This window comes from Accipiter gentilis, chromosome 14 (assembly GCF_929443795.1).
Source record: "Accipiter gentilis chromosome 14, bAccGen1.1, whole genome shotgun sequence".
Taxonomy (NCBI): domain Eukaryota; kingdom Metazoa; phylum Chordata; class Aves; order Accipitriformes; family Accipitridae; genus Astur; species Astur gentilis.
Window position 1 is genome coordinate 8549219 of NC_064893.1, and position 13648 is coordinate 8562866.

Sequence of the window (13648 nt, forward strand, 5' to 3'; positions counted from 1 at the left end):
CATATAAAGCTGGGGGAAGAAGAAGGAAGGGGTGTGGACATTCAGACTGATGGCGTTTGTCTTCCCAATTATGCATTTGCATGATGGAGCTCTGCTATCCTGGAGATGGCTGAACACCTGCCTGCCGATGGGAAGTAGTGAAGGAATTCCTTGTTTTGCTTTGCCTGCATGCATGGTTTTTGCTTTACTTATTAAATTGGATTTATCTCAGCCCATGAGTTGTCTCACTTTTACTCTTCCAATTCTCTCCCCCATCCTACCAGGGCGGAGCGAGCAAGCGGCTGTGTGATGCTTAGCTGTCAGCTGGAATTAAACCACATTAAAAGGTAAAAAGGTCCTCAGTTTGAGGAGGAAGACCAATGACAAGAGATCTGGCTGTTGTTGCTGGCTGGACACTACTTTCCCATGAAAGAGACACTGCTTCAGTGCCCCTACTTGTGTCATACTAAACTTTCTCTGACCCAAGTTGAACCTGCTAGGTCTCAAGCACAACAGACTGATGTGCCTTCGGAAAAAACAATTTGGATGAAGCTATGACTCTTCACTTCCTGATTTATCTGGTTTCAGAATATAAAAAGTCTGGCACTTAGTGGGTATTGGAATGAAAGCACAGCACTGATCTGAAGAAATTAATCCATTAATTGTGGTGCCATCAGGATACCAATATTTCTCTACAATAAAGCTGAAACATTTTCTTTTGGTTCCAACTTAGTATTATAAATACAGAAGCAAAACAGCCCAAATTTTGAAATTCAGAGATTATTCCAAATTTTAGAAAATAATTCAATTTTCTATTCTGGCAACCTGCTTGGTTTGAGAGCAAGGAATGTCTGTATTTTCACTTTTTATAGCCCAAAGAATTCTGATAGATCATAGACATCAAGCTGAGTTGAGCCTCTAGAATATTTTAAGCCAATCTCTCTGAAATCAGTAGGAGTGATATTTGCTTTCATTAGGATTATTTAACCTACTCCTCAGATGAGACAGTGAGCTACTGCACACACAGCAATTTAAAGACAATCTGAAGTCAGGCACCTGGAGATTTTCCAGGGCAATTCCATCCTTCTCTTGTTTCCTCACTTTCAGTGTGCAGTTGCATACTGAACTCATTAGGCTGAAAAGGTGACATTTGAAGTGTTGTTTGCCACTGTATCATTTTCCTGGATTAGCTGTGTTGATGCAAGGGAGATGGTGAGACTATGCAACCAGGACATGAGGGAGAAAAGGTGTGACCTCAGGAGCTTAGATTTAGGTCAGCAGAAGAGGCTGTAGAACTAACTCCTCGCAAGGTCTCTTTTGCTAGGTGACCAGAAAGAGGACAGTGGAAAGAACTGCAACACAATGAAACAGCAGTGAGTGAGATGCTGAGTTTGGAGGGTAGAAGAACTCCTGCCCCGGTGCTGCAGTTCATTGCCCTCACAGTTGTGCTCTTTTGGAGAGCTGCACTGTAAACTGTATGGCTGAGCTGATCTGCACTAACCAGGGCCCTCCACATATTACATGTTTTTTTTGGTTTGCAAAACTGAGGCCATTTTCTCCCAGGGGTGTGGGGTTTTGCTGCAGAAGCAGTTATCCCAGCACTGCTGAGGGGCAGGTGGGTGTGGGAGTGGCTGGAGCAGGAGGAAGATTCTTCCTGTGATTTCATTTGCAAGCAGAGCATTCACTGAAACGCTACCTTTTCAATGTGTTCTCTCCTTGATGCACTTTCGCTCTAATATCAGCAAAAAAATAAAGGGGGGGGGGGGGGGGGGGGGAGAAAAAGAAGATTACATTTTTGAGGTATTTATTTTATCCTTAAATCAAAAATTCTGTTTTGCAATAATAGTTTCTTGGTAGCTGTTGAGATCTGGCTGTCATCTATGCCTATTTGCTACTGGCCTTTCCATCTCATCTGGAGCACTGATGTGCTGTGAAGCAGGGAGATAAGGCTTCAGCAGCCCTTCTCAGAGAAAGGTATTTGTGGTGTTAGACGCTACAGCAGACGTTAACTGAAAGAATATATTAGTATAGATACGTATGTGACCCTGCATGTCTGTCTCTGGAGGGCTGCAGATGCAGAAATGTGGGTGCAGAGCATGGTACTCAGTGCAGGACTGCTCACAGAAATCCTGCACACTTCACTTGTTAAAGATTATCTCAAAACAGTTTTTTTCTCCTCTCAGAGGTAACCTGTAACGCCTGCTTCACTACTTGAAAAAGAACTAGACAACAGCACTGTTCTTCAGCGCTTTTCAATTTATGACGCGAGGCTGCTTCTTTGCATATCACTTACCCATCATGCAACAGTGCCTGTTGTTGTTTAAAGGAAAAGGTCCACACAAAATATATTACACATTGGGTTTAAGAGAGATACAGCTGCATTATTTTTAGAAGAGAAAACCACAACAATTTGATTCTGCAAAACCAGGATGCTAGCGAGACCATCATAACAAAAGTGGTATGCCAGTCTGAGAGCTATAAATACTTTTCCGAGAAGCCTACTAGTTTGGCTGGTCCGATGGCAGTGGTATTTATAATTAATTGATCACAGTCAGTTACAGATTTCTTTGTTGTTTCTCCACTCCCACTGCTGCACTAGACTAGTCTTTTGATGCTGAAGTTCCACATTATTTTAACATCACTTGCAATCGAACATTTTAGAAATAATGTTTGCATAGAGCTCCAACAGGCAGGACAAAGCAGGGGTGCAGCCGCCTGGGTTCAGGAAAATTTCCAAAAATACACACATGTAATTCAACATTCCTCATGCCACTTCTGCTTTTTCAAGTGCTTTAGTGACTTTAACATTTTTGGTAGGTCCTGCTCCCTTTAATTTGTAAGCTGAAAGTCTTTTTTGTTAGCCTCTGATTTTCTGGAATAAATGAGCATCGAGTCAAGAATACATTTTTTAATCTTAATCCCTCATGGAATATGCTTTCTTCTCCAGCCTCTTTGAGAAGCCAGTGCCTGCTACTCACTTGATTTTGACCATTATTAACAACACAGGCACTGTGCTTCAAAGGCATTTGTGCAATGGCAGTTGAAAGTTACTCGCTGCTGGGGGCAGAGGAGGAAAGAGGAGTCACCTGAGATTCTGCTTTAATTATATGGTTTTCATTTCTAATATATCATGCTTACAGCTTCAAGCATGCTTTTCACAGATTAATGAAACAGAATAGTCAAAAGGATAAACACCAAAAATTAAGTGATGGCTGCCTAAATCTTTCACATACAAGACACAAGAATTTCTCCTCTAGGTGCTTCAAGAAAATGTGCCATTTGATTATCAGAGAAAACAGCAACTGAGCAAGGTGGAGGCCCTCATTTTGTGCAGAAAGGTATTTAATACATAAGCCTCAAATATTTCTTTGATGATTGCCTCCCACAGGTGGCAGCTTGAAGCTCATAGCCTCAAGCCATCTCATCCCCCTCTTTCTAGACTGGGGGGTTATGTGTTCGGGTGTTTTTTAAGTCAGCTGTGAGATGTTAATTGTGCTGAGAGGAATATATCCTCAGCGCCTACAGATTCATTTTCCTGTAGATTCTTTATATCAGCATTTCCCATCCATTTGAAATCTGCATTCATTGTTCAATTATTGAAGACTGCTAGGTAAAATGCTATTGTTCCTGTTTACCTTTCTTTTCCATACCCCTCTGGGTTTTTTCCACTGCCTTCCTTTCAGCTATGTCCACCATACAAATGCCTTACAGCCCCACAAATACATAGTGTACGAACAAAAGGTTCTTTCTGGGGACTGAGCTGCAGAGGCAAACTTACCATCTCCACAACCTTCCTCCCCCTATGTCCACAGGCTGAACATGCAAAGGCAATGAGAGCTGACTTGTGCTCACAACCTGTAACTGCATCACAAGCTCTGCAGGCACAGCTCTGGAAATTAAGAACCACTTACCTCTCCATAAACCCAAATGACATGAATATACCAGTAGAAACCTGCATGCTGTCATAGATTTAAATCCAATACGCATATTTTTTTCCCCCTTCAGGATTTTCTTTACCAGTTCCCAATTTCCCCCCTACAGGTATTTCACTACATCCTTTCTCCCAGAGGGTGGAAGCTTTTTCTTAATGAAGGCCAAAGATATCCTTCCAGTAACTCTCCTTTCCCATATGTTAATATTTAACTTAGCACTGTTAATCAATGTGGTAATAATTGTGCTCCCTTTCCCGGCCCAGCAGTGAGTGTGGTGGCAGCAAACACTCAGCTCTGTCTCCATCACAGGGCCTCAAAAATTTCCCCACCCGTGAGCCCTCCCCTCCCTGCTGCAGGGACATGGCCCTTCAAAATCCCAAGGGATATGCGCTTCAGGGCTAATGCTGGGAGCCTGGTGTCAATTATTGGAGTTAATATGCGAGGCATACCTCTGCTGAGCTGCTGACCAGGCACCTGCTGCCCATCCAGCCATGCTCACTGGGATCCCGGCGGAGAGGCTGTCTGTTTGCTCAATGCTGCAACATCCACCTTTGTATAACAGGCGTCCCGGCAGGCATTTTTGCCAAACTGGCACAAATTACAAAGCTGGTTCCAAACTTAACATCCTGCCTTTTCGGGGGGAAGGGGTTGCAAACGCCTCGGGGAAGCCCCCTCCTCGCCCTCAAGCCAGGCCCCCATGCTGCTTTAGCCTGACCAGCTGATGTTGCAGGCAGCCATGTCTCGGTGGGCCAGGCCCGTGCGTGGTGCTGCAAGGGGCAGGGTGGCAGCTGGGAGCCGACGGGAAGCGGGGTGCCTCTGTGAGGTGCAGGAAGCATCCCCTGCTTTTTTGACGTGGGCTTTTTTTGCCATCACGCCTCCTCGCTCACCCCAGCAGCCCACCTGTCCTGCCGATGGCCCCCAGCTGCTCTGTGGCAGCCAGGCCTCGCCACCATTTTCTCTTCCTTGGTCATCCCAGCTTTCAGCCGCCTTCTTGGACCCGGCTGGGGTCTGCCTCACCCCAGGGCACTGCCTGCCTCCCCACAGTCCTCTGGTCAGTGCGCTGCCCGAGGGCCTCTCTGTGGGGCCGGCGGGGCTGGGCTTTGGCTTTGGCCCAGTGTCACCGCTGCCATGCCTCGGGTGAGAGGGGCTGTGTCTGACCCATCCCACTCTGCAAAGCCCTGTGTAAAATCTGCGTTACCGCAGAGATATTTAGTAAAACCTGGGCAGTACACAATGATGAGGAAAGATGCCTGCATTATTCATCACTGCATTCAGAGGAATTAATATTTTTAAAATTATTTTACAGTATATGATTCTAGTCTGCTCTGCTTTCACGGGGAGTTTTTTCTTCCTTTTCCCACTTTCACACACAATCATGTGCTCTTATTTTGATCACCCGAGTGGAAATTTCATTAGGAATTTTTAATCACTTCTCCCAGACTCCTAGGTCTTTTTAGGATCGGAGTAGCTTATTTATGGAGCCACTGGTTTTCTCCATCTCAGGCCCACAGAGTTCAGCAGACCAAGAATAAAAGGTTAAGGTAACTTAATTGAGACCACCGAAATTTCCACCAGGAACACAAAACCCAGTCATCATCCATTAGTCCCAGTCCCAGAGGCAGATGCTAGAGAGCTCCTTCGCCCTGTGAATATCCTCCCTCCTGCAGTGCTACGGAGCCCCACCACCCTGCGGCAGAGCCCACCCTGCCTGCCGGGACAGTAAGTCACTGCGGGAAGCCCTCCCTTGCGTAGCAGCGGGTGTACTCCTCAGGCTTATAGCTGATGCCTTTGTGCGTCCCTGCACCTCTACACGGTGCCCGCTCTGCCAGGCACTACGCCTTTACTTTCTGCAGGACAGCCTGTCTTTGTGCCACAGAAACATTGCTATTTTTCTGCCAAAGGTTTATCTACACCTGCACAGGAGGGAAGGGGATTATCCCCAAAATAAGCTGCAAAAGGAAAACTGTTGCCTTCCTAGCCTCCACATCAGTCTTTAGACACTAATCATAATCGGTTTGGCCACAACATCTACCCCATAAACCTGCAAGAGTCAAATGTGGTAAACAAAAATACATAAAAATAATCTTCCTCGTGATATGACCACGTTTCTTGTGAAATTTACTCAGTTTCTTTTAGCTGTGTTTTACAGAAGTAGCGTAAGGCTAACAGATTACAAAATTCTCTCATTAAAGCAAAACAAACATTTTGAACAGAACATAGTTCAAAGTACAGTTAGACATAGTACTTTCTGCCTAGGCAAAGTTATCCTTTCACTAGAAGTTTGTTTTCTTGTTTAAACTGAATTCAGGAAGTATTAACTTAGATGCTCAGTGTAAGAAATAATAATTGCAAACATGCAACATCATTACCTCCACTGAAAAAGCTGAGCTATTTCTTCAGCAAGCATTCCCTAGAGAAAGGTGTTAGAGGACTCTCAGTATACAAATCCCTATAGTCCACAGGGACTAAATAAAGTCATTTTAATTAATTCCCAATGGGAAGACAGTCTTCCAAAACTCTAAATTGTATGGAAGCTATGCAAGAAAAAAAAAAGACATGTTGTGTAATTCCAGATACTTCAGGGTTTTTCCACCCCAGAAAACACAAAATGTTTTCACAGTGATACAGGTTATCTCTCTTAGGACTGAAACCCTGTGTAGGGGAAAATCAAATCTTACTTGGCCTCAGAAGGAAGTGCTGCTAACAGCGTCACATGAAATAATTTTCTCTGTTGTCTTGAAAATCCAGATCTATAATTTAAGAAGTCATTCCCTACCAATTTAAAACAATGGCAGGTTACACATCTAAAGGACATACACTTTAAGAACGTGATGCAATAAGCGTGTATCATTCCCTGTCACTGTCCTAGCCCCGTGAATACTCCAAGGACCGTAGCTGATGTAAATTGGAGCACATTAAATCTCTGCCTTAAGGAGCTTTCAGGCAAGTGTCTCTTCCCTGTTGTTTGTAGTGTTGTTTGTCAGAGAGGGCGCTGGTTTTGTTGAGACATCTGGGTGCTTTTTCAATGTAAATAATAGCTAACAGTAATTGACATTAATAAAGCAATATTGGTTTACACTTACTGAAAGTATGGACTTAATTATCAGCAAGTATAAAAATAAAATGAAACGGAAACCTATTGCACATGCTAGCTGGAATAAAACAGCTACAGCACAGTGAAACATTCCCTTGAAAAAAAAGAAGTTTCAGAGAAGCTGAACAGTATGGACAAAATAAACCATTTTGCAAACAATTCTTTATGAAAATTTCTGTAGCCACAATGAATGGCACCATGGACTCCAAATAGTTTCCAATACTTTCTGCTGTTGTAGAGTTCTCATTGTAAGCAGGAGGACTAGGCAACAAGTTGGACCTGATTTGTGTTCCCATAACTGGTTCCAGAAGAGAAATCTGGTCAGATAAAGATCTGAGTCCGCAATAAGCAAGTAAAAATGAAACCCAGACTAAATCAAAAAGACCAGAAATTACTCAATTTGTAGTAATGGCATATGATAAAACTTTCAGAGAAGAAGAAAAGAATTAATAAATTGATAACAAAATGCAGGAGCTTAGCATCTCAGAGATTATCTGTGACAATTAAATTAATTGCAGCCCATGCTCTGAAAATGCAAGATAAAGATTGGATATGAAGGGTTTAGTTTTGGATAGCTAATAAAGCTGCAGTTCCTGCTCCAAACCAAAAAGTCAAAACATTGCTACCAGTAATCACAGAATCATAGAATGGTTTGGGTTGGAAGGGACCTTAAAGATCATCTAGTTCCAACCCTACTTCCATGGGCAGGGGCACCCCATGATCCACCAAAACCACCACCACCACCCGCCCCCCAAAATCTACCCAAACATTTAAGCACCTATCTTTTGCTAGTCCCCACCCTTTTACTACCTCTTTTTGGATGGGTATCTTCAGCATTACAAAAACTAAACAATCAGGGGAAAATGCAGGGAACATTTATCATATGATTCCAAACCAAGTACAGCAAGTGTAGATCTTCAACGATTTCTCTCTGTTTTACCATCTTCTGTGTTTCAGGTTTTACTGCTGTTGAGAGAGTTAATCTAGCTGATTTCTTTAGGTAACACAGAGCCCTTCTGAAAGCTGTCTTTTTTGACAGAATGATGCATTTCCTTTCCTGTTACAGTCAGTTTTACCTTTCTCATGTTTCTGTCCATAATCATGGATCACTCCAAATCCAAGGGAGCCATTATTTTTTTAACAATCTACTTCATCAGACTTCCTTACTCTCATTAGGGCTTCTCTGGATGCGTCATGCAATAGCAATTGCAGTGACAGTTTGCAAGGCCACAGAAGGAGAAGAGCACCTATTGCTGTGGCTCTGGGAAGGGATAAGGAGGACACATTATGAACACATAGCAATGGGTGAGAGCCAGATAGTCTCCTCCTGCATATGTATTGGGAACTTAAAGAATCAAATACTTGTGTCTTTTCTGCAGTGAACACTAAAATCACATGCAGCTTGGGCATATTACATCTTACTATACACTCACCAGAGTAGGACCATGGGGATAAAGCTGTATGTTCTCCTGCCCATCCTTTATCCAGGACAGATTTTCCCCAGAAGGTATGCTGACACCCAAGGAAACTTTCAAGAGTTTGAAGAGAAACTGATCTGGGAAGCATTTGGAGAAATCAATTATGGAAACACTTCTGAGGAAGAATGATGTTATAGACGCTCGTGACAAATTGGAGGAGCCCATTTGTAGTGAATATAAAAAGTCGAATTTATTAGCAAGCGATAAGAGAGCAAAACAGCGCTGGGCAGCCGGGGAGGCAGTGCTCCGCCACAAGCTCGCAACTTTATGTTATAGTTACATTCCTTATATACAGTTCATGCACCTCTTTCTTGCAAGTCTCCGCCTTGTCCTGTTTCTTCTTTCTTTATTCATGCAGGTCTGTCACTAAGCAGATTCGGTCTATCTTCTCAAGGACAAGTGTCTTTTGATGCAGAATGTCTTTTGATGCAGAATGTCTTTTGATGTGAAAAAGTACAGTCTTGGCAGAGTCCATCCCCTTATCTGGTAGATTATAGCTGTTGTTCTTTTCCTTCCTTAGCTAGTAAGTTATAGCCGTTGCCCTCTTCCCGTGACCTTTACACACCAATTAAGCAAGTTTTGTTATTTACACAAGGCATCTGCTAACTCTCAATATGTCTCTTCTCCCTTCCCGATTTCATGAACAAAGTTAACTCGTTCATTACACATGACACCAGACCTAATGGTCAATGGAGACAAATACCCACAGGCCTTTAGAGAAAAAACTGACAAGCCCTCCAAGTCCAGGAAAACACCTCTTCCTGCAATAATCACAGGCCTTTGGGAAAGGCAAAAGGTAGTGATTAGAGAGATTACCAGTTGCTTCCACTTATTAGGGAAGGAGAGAATGCAGCTGTGTCTGGGCCGGGGTTCCCCTAGGCGGAAGACATGGGCTGTATTCCCACAGCAAAAGCAGCCCTGTTGAGAAAGGACAGAGAAGCCCAGAGGAAAATGAATTACATGAATCAGCGCTTACCGATACCTCTGTTCATTACATGCAGAAGCAGCTGAAAAATAAGAGTGAAGGGAGGCTCTCAGACATGAAGTTCCTTTCTGCGGCCAAACACATCTAACAGCTTGCTTTTGGCAGGTGGGGGTGGTCCCATACCCAACTGGACCTAACCGTGTGCTCCTGCTGCTCACCTTGGGCTACCTCTGGTGCTCGTTAAGTCTCTCAGTGAGCTAATACGGATTTTTGGTATTGGACAGTGCTGAAGGGAGCTCTTCACATAAGCATGCACACAGGCCTTTTTTTGACACGCCTTTTTTGAAAAATGTGGAGCCTCCCTCCATCAGGGTACCCAGGAGCTCCTTTCTTCCAGTCAGACATTTCTTTTCACTTAGCTGGTACAAATAGAATTATTTTTGCAATCGCATCTGTCAAAGCCGTTAAAACAAGCTAATGGAAGGAGACGCAAACGAGCAGCCATTGCGTGCATACATGATACTTAATTTTCTTAAGAGAACACACTAAAGAGATGTGGAAACAAAACCACCAGCTCGTGAAAAAAAAAAAATTAAAAAAAAATTGCCAGACTAAATTGGGCGGGGGGGGGGGGGACGACGACGACCCCAAAACTGAAAGAAATAAAAAGGAGGAGACCCGCAGACCGCTTTGGTACAGAGACGGGGAAGCTGCAGAACGAGCAGTCGGGGACGGAAGGAAGGCGGGACGTGAAAAAAGCCATCCCCGCTTGCCACCGAGCACAGGTACCGCTCACTGCCCGGCGCCGCGGGAGGCCCACCGGCCCGGCGCCGCCTCCCGCCGCCCCCTAAGGGCGGCGGGAGGCGGCGCCGGGCCGGTGGGCCTCCCGCGGCGCTGCACACGGCCCCGCAGGAGGCGGGCCCTCTTGATTTGCATATTACCTTCCCAGAATGCAGCGTAGCCTCGCAGAGGGAGTGCGACGGGGAGATTTGCTGCCGTACTTTAAGTCCTTTCTTTGTAATTGTGACTTTTGTTGCGCTGGCGGCATCAGAGACGTGAATGCATTTCCAGGGGAGAACCAAAGACGCCGCACCCACATTAGCCACAACTTGAGAGGCAGCGCAATAAGTGTGGTATAAATAAGTTTGGGGTAGATGAGCGATCTTGGCTGGTCCGAAGGTAGTGGGGTATCTCAATTGATTGTTCACAGTCAGTTACAGATTGATCTCCTTGTTCTCTCTTTCCCCCCTTCCCACTACTGCACTTGACTAGTCTTTTGCCTCTACGAACAGACACCACAGCATTTTTCATCCACCACTAGTTGTCTCTCAGTTTGATATAGTGCAAAGGAAAGCACCCAAAAAAGTAAAAAATGCACTTTTAAATTTCTAAGAATCCAGTACCTGTCAATATATAGAACCATAGAATGATTTGCGTTGGAAGGGACGTTAAAAGATCATCTCCTTCCAAGCCCCCTGCCCTGGGCAGGGACACCTTCCACCAGACCAGGTTGCTCAAAGCAAACCACACTTCGATCCAAATATCCACACTTCCAGCCAAATTCTCAGTCGTTCAGTTTGCCTGGCACTGCCTACAGCCTCCAAAGCACAGAACATATTCTGCTCATTTAAATTAGTTTGGTGACACGTCAAAAGCACAGCAGGGTGTTCTTGACAGAGATGACCCTTTGAGACAACTTGCTACATAAAGCTTAACTGCACCTTATGGCCCGTATGTGCGTTGGGATAACGAAGCACAATGCACTGTGGCCAGCATCGCTCCTACCTGTCTGGGGACCAGGGTGAAGGGTAGGACGTAGAGGTGCTCAGCCACAGCCCTGCTTTTAGCTGGGTATGCGAGCCAAAATGCCCACTGGCCTTTGCACCCCTTTTCCCACGGCTGTGAGTGGGGAAATGGGCAAGAAGCAGATCGACAGCATAGTGCCTGTGCCAAATCTGGGGCTACTGCAAGTAAGGCGTTTAACAAGACAGAAATTGTGGGGGTTTAGAGCTCTGGGGGAAACCCAAGAACATATCAGGTTTGCGTGTGTTAAGGGAAACTGTGAGTTTTTGCGGGAAGAGAGGGTTGATGGATGATCCAAAGTCTGGGCACCTCAGAAGAGGCAAAGATTGAGGAATTCAGGGCATGTTTACGTTAAAGGTGGTTTGAAGGAAGGCTGGACAGCACAGAAAACTGGAGATGTAACTTTTTTTTGTAATTTGGAAGTAATGGGCAGAGACCTGTTTGCTCTTCCTCAGAAAAAACAAAGGGTTTCTGAGGAAAATGGAAATAGCTGTAGTAGTTAACTTGTTTTTTGAAAATTAACTCCTACTTCTTTATGAATACAAATACATTTATGAATACATGTCATTTAGTTAGCACAATTAAAAGTATTGCTAAGTATTTTTTGTGAAGCAGCAAAAGAACCTCACTTTTGAAAGCATACCTGCTGAGATAAAGGGAGTTTCAGAGCACACTGCAGCACTTCTAAAGGTACATTTAGTCTGTTGGATTATTTCAGATCACCAGGGGTGGGGGCTGGAAGTAAAGGTATCAATAGTTTTGGCATATAAGGAGAAAAGAAGGATGTGCCAACGCGGTTCAACATTACTACATAAAGAGCAAACTCATGTTTTAATGCAGATAAAGAAATAATGCAGGTTTACAGAGGAAAACAAACCAGAAAATGACATTTCATTCTTTTGGGGAAAAAAAATAAAATCTTGACTTTGGAAGTTAAAGTAAGAAGAGACAGCTAATTAAGTATTGCATTACAACATTCTCACTATCTTTGTTTTTCCTACCTCTTTGTTTTTTCATCTCTCCTTATGTTCCCCTTCTTACTAGTGCTTTGTTCTCTTCCACTCATTCTTTCCTTTCTTTTCTTTTTCTTGCTCTCAGCTCCATCATTCCTTTCCTCATTGCCAACTCTTTCCTTTGAAGCCCTTTACCTTCAGAAGTCTTTCCCCCAGAGTAATTAGCACAGAGAGGTATTTCTCAAACCACCCTCTCTCCCACCTGCTTTGCTGTGCATGCAGGGACAAGGAGGAGATGTACCCTCCAGCTTCCTCCACAGCCATACAGACTGGGTAGGCTGGGAGCAGCAGCCTCATGCACCAGATCTAGTAGCTGAGTCCATCGCCTGTGGCTGTGCTCTCCTGGGCAGCCTTGTTCCAGTGTAATGCAGGTCAGATCTAAGCACTGAGTGAGAAGGACCTGCACACCCTATGAACGAGATCAGTAAGCTGGTCCTCTCCATCAGCTATCCAGTAAAGTCTTGTCTTCTTTCCCTAACCCAACAAATTTTCTCTCTTTCGTTTTCTTTCTCTAACCCAACAAATTTTTTTTCTCTCTAAACAGATGCAGCAGAAGGGACAGCCTAGCTATCTCTGATGGGCAGAGTGCTAGAGCATTGTCTCAAGAGACGCACATCTGAGCATTTGTAGGAAGGGGAAGATGTCTCCTTGACTTTAGGCAGGTGCTATAACCAGTGTTACCATGGAGGGTGATACCTCCTGCTTAAAGAGAAATCCTTCAGTGGAAAACATCAGAGGAAGTTTTATGCTGAGGATCACAACAGACTGCAAGCAAGCACGTTCCCGTGACCTCAAGAAATCTGCCTGAGAGGTAGCTTTCACGCCCTTTCCTCAGCATAGCTTGGAGCTTGATTGCTGCTTACTCACCACCCTGTTTGTTTTGCATCTTGTCTGAGTTGCTTAATTCTCCCCATCTGGGAAGATTTTTCCCCTGTAGGTGCATCCCAGATACCAAACTTCAGACTGTACATTCCAGTGCAGGGACCAGTCACCTAATTTTTAGGTACCGAGTCTTTTACTGGATTTAATAAATTGTGACTTGGGATGAGGAAAACTTTGTTGCCACCATAATGCTGGCTGTATCTTTCTTATTCTGGAAGGTTAACACTGGATTCAATTTAATTAAAGAGAAGAAAGAAAACTTGATGTAGGAGAAAGAAAAGTGTCATAGGCAGCAGAGAACCACATAGTTTCTTTCTGGTGGCAAACAAATGAGTCTAGCAGTATACTTTTGAATGCATTTGATGGGACATGCTGAAGTCAAAGTCTCTGAAGCAATTAAATTTAGCTGTTAGTTTCTTTGCCTATTAGAGGAGCACCTCTGGCGTCAGACAATGCTCATTCATTATCACCATTAAAAATGTGTGGTCTAAAGTGGTTACTGATTTCAACTAGTGATAAGATGAAAATGAAGAAGGGGTTTC